A 7,894-nucleotide genomic window follows, 5' to 3' on the forward strand; every position below is an offset into this window, starting at 1 on the left:
AGACTAAAGAGCAAGATTACTCTTTTAGTCCATTATTTGATGATGATGAAGAAGATGTGGAGCAACCTATCTCACCACTATCAACACCTCCGCCACAAAATCAAGAAGTGGAGGAATCAAGTTCAAGTTCAAGTGAAGCACCTCACAAGAGTAGAAGTCTCCGTGACTTGTATGAAAACACGGAAGTGGTAAGAAATGATTTATATGATTTTACTCACTTTTGTTTATTGGTGGATAGTGAGCCTATAAGCTTTGAGGATGCATTCCAAAATTCCAAATGGAGAGATGCCATGGATGAAGAAATCAAGGCAATAAAAAAGAATGAAACATGGGAGTTGGTCACACTTCCAAAAGGAAAAAGCACCATCGGAGTCAAATGGGTGTACAAGCTAAAGAAGAATTCCAAGGGTAAAGTAGAAAAGTACAAAGCAAGATTAGTAGCTAAAGGATACAAGCAAAAAGCCGGTATTGACTATGAAGAGGTATTTGCACCGTTGCTCGTTTGGAAACAATTCGCTTTATCATTGCCTTGGCCGCCCAAAATCAATGGAAAATCCATCAAATGGATGTGAAGTCAGCTTTTTTGAATGGCGTATTGGAGGAAGAAGTCTACATTGATCAACCTTTGGGCTATAAGGTTGAAGGACAAGAAAATAAAGTCTTGAAATTGAAAAAGGCTTTATATGGGTTGAAGCAAGCTCCGCGGGCTTGGAATAGTAGAATTGATAAATGTTTTCAAGCAAATGGTTTTTCAAAATGTCCACATGAACATGCACTTTATGTAAAAATTGCTAAAAATGGAGACATTTTACTTGTTTGCTTGTATGTAGATGACTTGATTTTTACAGGAAATAATCCTAAGATGTTTGAAGAATTCAAGGAAGCAATGGCTAGAGAATTTGAGATGACGGACATTGGATTAATGTCCTACTATCTTGGCATTCAAGTGCAACAAAGGAAGGATGGGATTTTTATTTCTCAAGGAGAATATGCAAAGGAAATTCTCAAGAAGTTCGAGATGGATAATTGCAATCCCGTGAGCACCCCCGTTGAATGTGGAGTTAAAATATCCAAGCATGGAGATGGAGAAAATGTAAATCCCACATTTTTCAAGAGTCTTGTTGGAAGCTTAAGGTACTTGACATGCACAAGGTCGGATATTCTTTATGGTGTTGGACTTGTGAGCCGCTTTATGGAAGCTCCTACTACCTCCCATTTAAAGGTAGCAAAAAGAATACTTCGGTACATCAAAGATACACTTGATTATGGAATTCTTTATTCATCTTCTAAGGATTCTAAGTTTGTGGGATATTGTGATAGTGATTGGGCTGGTGATATTGATGATCGTAAAAGTACTACTGGGTTTGTTTTCTTTCTTGGAAATTCTGCATTTACATGGAATTCTAAAAAACAACCAATTGTTACTTTGTCAACTTGTGAGGCGGAGTATGTTGCAGCTTGCTCATGTGTTTGTCATGCAATTTGGTTAAGAAGTTTGTTGGAGGAACTTCACCAACTACAAAAGGATGCCACAAAGATTTTTGTTGACAACAAGTCGGCTATCGAGTTAGCCAAAAATCCTGTATTTCATGAAAGGAGCAAGCATATAGATACAAGGTATCACTTTATTAGAGATTGTATATCTAATAAAGTTGTGGAGCTTGAGCATGTGAAGTCGCAAGATCAAATTGCGGATATTTTCACCAAGCCATTAAAGATTGAAGTTTTTCAAAAGCTAAGGATGACGCTTGGAGTGATGAAACAAGTTTAAGGGGGGATGTTAAAATTATAATAAACTTGTTTCCATTAGTTCACATTTGTATTAAATATGTTTAGATTAGTTCATATTAGCATGTAGACTAATGTGAACTTCATTATATGTATGAACTAGTGTAGACTAATGTGAACTTCATTATGAGATGTATGAACTAGTGTAGACTAATGTGAATTTAGTTAGTGTGTTTACATGAAGTTTAGGCTAGATACATGTAGGAGTTCTACTATAAATACCCATGTATGCTAGCCATTTGGAACAAGTCAAGTTGAATGAAAAATATCATTTCTTCTCCATTCTTAAAATGAGTTGTAAGTGTTTGAGTGTTTTGTTGTCTTGCTCTCCCAAATTATTTTTTTTCTCCAACAGCATGTGTATACCTTTTCAATGCCAGGTATTCTATAATTACAGTATCTCATGGATTGTGGATTCTTTTCTTCTAATAAAATTTGATGTGTTATCTAAGTGAACTTCATTAATCCAAATCAAACATATCTAACTTCAATACATGTTCACTTAGCATTACTAATACACACTGAATGATGTTTTTTCCCTTTTCTTTCTTATGTAGCACTTACTTTGTAGGTAGTATTATTGCATATATTGCAACATATGAAGATATATTATAGGTAGTAATATCGCCTATATTGATCAGTCTTGTTATTAACTTATTCATCTGAGTACCAACTTGGTTTTGGCAAACTTACTAATTTCTCATGTTTATGTAACTCTTGCCTTGACCATAAACAAAAGTATGAACAATCTGACCATACTTTTTCTTTTTTTGAGAAAGAATACTTTATCATCAATATTTATTTATCAAATAATAACCTTCTATTGACAACATATAGTACTACTCACTATAAAACTATTTCTATGCAGTTGTTGCCTTGGTCGTGAACAGAAGTATGAACAACCTAACTATACTTTTTCTTTTGTGGAGAAAGAATACTTTATCATCAATATTTGTGTATCAAATAAGAACCTTCTATAACATTTAACTGGGGTACGGTTACAATGACAACATATGGTACTACTCACTATAAAACTATTTATGTGCAGTTGTTGCCCTTGGTTGTGAACAGAAGTATAAGCAATCTGTGTGTACTTTTTCTTTTGTTGAGAAAGCATCAATATTTGTGTATCAAATAAAAATCTTCTATGGCATTTTCAGAGACATGGTTACACTAACAATATATAGTAATACTCACTAAAACTACGTTTCTACTAAACTTCTATCTTTTGTAAACTAAGCTACTGGATAACTAATGAAGACATTTTGTGCATTGCTGATAAAATATTGCGGATTTTATGCAATACCTCTTCCTACAATAGAACTTCATAGAATAATCTGAAAAGGGATAATGATGGCAACTACTCTGTTAGCTCTTGCTATAAGCTTTTAACCTTAAGCCCTCCTCTCACACAACTGGCAATTGAACTTATATGGAAATGTATATAGGCTCATTACTTCTAGCCCTCCTCTCCATATTTATTGGTTTTATTTGAACAACATTGTACAACATTGTCTGACAAAAGGTTACACCTTATGTAATAGATTTTAACTTCGCTCCAGTAACTCAGAAGACATAAGTTTTTCTTTACATTGTCCCATAGCTACTTAAGAATGCAAGTGTTCTATGTATGTTTGTAGTTAAATGAAATCATGCATGGTGATCTAAGAGGCGCTACCATCAGCTTTCGGAAGGAAGATAGGAACACAAGGCTGTTTCGAATACGGTACTTGCTTGAATAATATGGACAAGCTAAAAGAAAGAAACTACTGATGTTCTGAAGATGCATCTGCGATATACACACGAGAATGCAAATACAGATTTGAAGATGCATCTGTGATATACACACGAGGGCGCAAATGTCTGCACCTTTTAACTTTTAGACTAACTTACAAGATGTATATAACTTACTACATAGCATTTGGTGTTAATTAATAAAGTTGACCACTTATCCTAAATTCTGTTGTTGAAGTGTTGGTCGTTGGGCCCCGGGTGCTTCTGTACAATTTGGCAGGCCAGCAATTTCTATCATTCCCTTAAGGTGAACATTCAGGTTTCATTAGTACTTGGCACGCATTAATCCACATTTCGGGGCCGGGTCATTTTTTTTTTCTTTGTATGCGTATATTTCTTTGCAGAGGTCAATTCCTTCCTGCATAAAAGGTAATTATAGGGGTGGAGGGGATGGTACTCATCCTTGCTCGAATATAGGAGAGATTTCTCTCAATATGGCTCGACTATCGGAGAGATTTACCTCAATGTGGCTCGACTATCGAAGAAGATTACTCTCAAATGAAATCCGATTAATTGGAGAGATTACTCTCAATGTGGGCTTGACTATGGAAGAGATTACTCTCCAAATGGCCTGACCATCGGAGAGATACTCTCAAGGTGGCCGACTATTGGAGAGATTTACTTTCAAAATGACCCGACTATCGGAGAGATTACTCTCAAATATGGCTTCGATATCGGTAAGGATTACTTCAAAATGGGCCCGCCTATCGGAGAGATTACAATTCAAAATGACCCGACTATCGGAGAGATTATCTCAATATGACTCGATTATCGGAGAGATTACTCTCAAAAATGAACCGCGACTATCGGAGAGATTACTCTCAATATGAACTCGATTATCGGAGAGATTACTCTCAAAATGACCGACTATCGGAGAGATTACTCTCAATGTTAGGGGTGGAAATCGTAGGTTCGTTAAGGTTAATGAATAATTATCGATTTAGCATATCGGTTATCGTATATCAAATTTGGATAAACCGATTAACTCGAACCGATAAAGTATAGGTTATCGTAATCGGTTATCGAATCATTATCGGTACGGTTATCGTTATGATAAGATAACTCAATTTAGACTTAAGCAAAAAAGAGAAGACAATTCAATGAAGTTAAGCAAAAAAGAGAAGAATTCCCATATCGTATACTGCCATTTCTGCATTCTGTTTTATGGCCACAACTGGAATACGTACTAATTCTTCAACAACAGTTGTCCAAATACATTAATAATAAAACAAAGTAGTACAATTTTACCATTAAAATAACAAGTCCAAACATATAGTACTAACAGTCCAAGATAAACTGGATGTTATTTTGTCAAAATGCTTAACTTGAAAAAAAAAACCATAGAGCAAAATCTTGAATCTGTGCATGGGCAATACTAACACTGAAAATGAAACCCTAGAAGGCAGAAATGTTTGTCTGTTGTCAAAGCCAGCGTACTGTACAGAAGAATAATTACAAACACAATATACTTAAACTTACGAATATTGTCGATTGAGATTGATAAGTGCGAAAAAAAATTGATAGTAGGTTATAGGGCTGCCCACAACTGTGAGCTCACAAAATTAAGAAAAAAAATACAAAATAAAGAATCATTAACAGTCCAAAAATACAATATGAAGATGAATTTCGTAATAAAAATTATAAGCGTAATGTATAAGAACCTAAAGACTTAAACGCTAGGAGTAATAGTAAGGTCTATGAAGAATGAAGATAAGCAATGAAAGTGCGGGCTGAGAAAGAATAGGAGAGAAGAAACTGAAGCCCCTAGCATATTTATATTACTTAATTGGGTAATAGTCGTAACTTTATTAAACCCTAATAACCCGATACTAAAAAACCCCATACAAAATTTAATGGTCTCTGGTGTTATCGTATTAACCGATATGATGTCCCAGCTACAATGGGGCATGTGGCTCTCGATATGGGAGGCCATTTTATCCATTTCGAACTTGTTGTCTCTCGTATCTATATAATCTCTTTGTATTCCCTATTTCTGGTCTGAGGTGTTTTTTTTTTGATCTTTTGTTCTCTTTGCAAACCCGAAGAGATGGAAAATTTCAGAGAATATACCTCGCCTTCATAAACTTAAATATCTCGTAATCGAGACTGAAGATGGCATAGAACAAACAAGCTTTTGGTTCCAACACCCCATAACTGGCTGGTAATGCAAGCCTCATGGCTTCTTTGAGGAACTCCCTTTTATGTAGAAACTAGACTTGGAGCAGCAAGTCTACTTCTAGTCCATTGTCCAAGATGTGGTCTCTCCAAGCACCAAATCCATCGCTATGTAAACATTGCTAGCACCCTTCCAAACTTAGGGGCGTCGCATAATCCAGGCGAAGTATGTTGGGGAAACACAACAACAATCGAGGCGAAGTATCGTCATATTCAGGATTATTGGAATGGGCTGAAGATTACTTGGTGGAAGCCAACAAAAACTAAGTTACAACAAAGTTTTATGATGTTGTATATGCCTACTTTTCCCTTAATGAATCGAAACTCGAACATTTTGCAAGAATTTTGTGAGGCTTGGTGCCCTAAGCGAACACGCTTCTCAATATCAGCTAGGGAACTATCTCTCTTCTTTTGGGACTTACAATCCTTGAGGTCTATCCATTGTGGGTTCTCCATACAAAAGAAGTGTACCTAAGGGATAAATTTTTGGTATAGAAAAAAGCTTTAATATATAAACCTGCCCCACTGCAAAAAGGAAAAGAAATCGCACGCCTAAGTTGACAAACATAATTCCACGAGTTATCCCCCGAGACAACTAGGTGTGACGACAACCCGTCGTTCATGTATTACAATCCCGTTCTCCCATTTTTGCTTTTCATGTTTTATATCAGCTGGGTGAGTTAGGAGTTGAATTGAATTGGTTTGGATAGGAAATGAGACACTAGTCCTCTTAAGGAAGGTTTGGTTTGGAAAAGTCAACCGAACATTGACGATTAGTTAGAAGGCTCGATGTGAATTCGCGTGATTCAGTAGCTTCAGGAGGTGATTTGTGGGACTTAGGAGTGCGTTTATGAAAGTGGTTTGGAGGTCCGAGTAAGAATTAGGCTTGATTGGCAAAGTTGGCAATTTGGCGAAATTCCGGTGGCTAGGTGAGATTTTGATCCGAGGTCGGAATGGAATTCGAGAGTTCAGTAGCTCCGTTAAGGTGAATTTGGATATGTGTGCAAAAATTTCAGGTCATTCGGAGGTGTTTTTTTGGGTCCCCGGGTTTTTTGATCGAATGCGTAATTCGGAAGTTTTTAAGAATAGGCTTGATTCGATGTGATTTGATGGCTTTAGCGTTATTTTGTTGTGGTTTGATGATGGGAACAAGTTTGAAAGGTTTTAGGATTGTATTGGTGTTTTTGGTTGAGGTCCCGGGGGCCTCGGAGGAGTTCGCGGTGTTTAAACGTCAGAGCTTATTGAAGTTTTCTTCAGAGGTCTGTTGTTGCTGTCATCTCAGGTTATTTCCGATCTGCGGAAATGGACCGCAGAAAGCGGTTGAAGGAGCGCAGAAGCGGTTCGTGCCTGGTGAGGAGATTCCGGCGCAAAAAGCGAAATATATCCGCAAAGCGATTAGTCCACAGGAGCGGACTGTCAACCGCAGAAGCGTACTGGTGATACCGCAAGAAGTCGATTTTGGGACGCAGAAAGCGAAAATTGTTAACTTTAATGAAAACCGCTTAAACGGACTTCTGACCGCAGACAGTGCGTCCGCATAAGCGGAAGCAGGGCGGGGGACGGGGAGGGGGGCAGCGAGAATGAAGCGAAATCAACTGTTTGACAGAAGGGTTTAAAAATATATATTTCAATCCGCGAACAGAGGTTAGTTTTCCACCATTTATAAGCGACTTGGAGAGCTTTGTGCGAGGAAATTTCGAGGTTTTGACATGAGAATCGATTGCGAGGTAAGTTCTTGGTTTAATTACTCGAGTTTATGTAAACTTAATCATAGTAAATCAGTGGAAAATTCATCAAAACGGGTCAGCTAGCGGCTTGAAAAGTTGTGATGTGTAAAACGGATTTTGAAAGGGCATTTGAACTCCGAATTTTAGGTAAATTGGTATGTGTAGACTCGTGGCAGAGACGCAGGAATCCAAAGTGATGTAAATTTTGTAATTTTTCGAGAAGTGGGCCCGGGGCTCGGTTTTGCAACTTACTGTGAATTTGGTATTTATGAAGTCTTTTCGATGTGGGTTTGATTTCTTTAGCCTATTGTAATGATATTCGTTGTGGTTTTAATCAGATTACGTCGTGCGAAGAGGTTGACTCGAGAAGGCAAAGTCGTAGCGAGCTAGACTTGTGGCCGGCTTGAGGT

At 37.3% G+C, this 7,894-nt stretch overlaps 1 long non-coding RNA gene across 1 annotated transcript in view; it reads left to right on the top strand.

The window, feature by feature from the left end:
- The window catches only part of LOC109236557, a 7,953-nt gene extending 4,194 nt beyond the window's left edge, over positions 1-3,759 (top strand). Inside the window, exon 3 of the long non-coding RNA XR_002069517.1 lies at positions 3,429-3,759. This is a non-coding gene — a long non-coding RNA (uncharacterized LOC109236557). The remainder of the gene's footprint in view (positions 1-3,428) is intronic.
- Positions 3,760-7,894: the final 4,135 nt, after the last annotated feature.

This window comes from Nicotiana attenuata, unplaced genomic scaffold (assembly GCF_001879085.1).
Source record: "Nicotiana attenuata strain UT unplaced genomic scaffold, NIATTr2, whole genome shotgun sequence".
NCBI lineage: Eukaryota > Viridiplantae > Streptophyta > Magnoliopsida > Solanales > Solanaceae > Nicotiana > Nicotiana attenuata.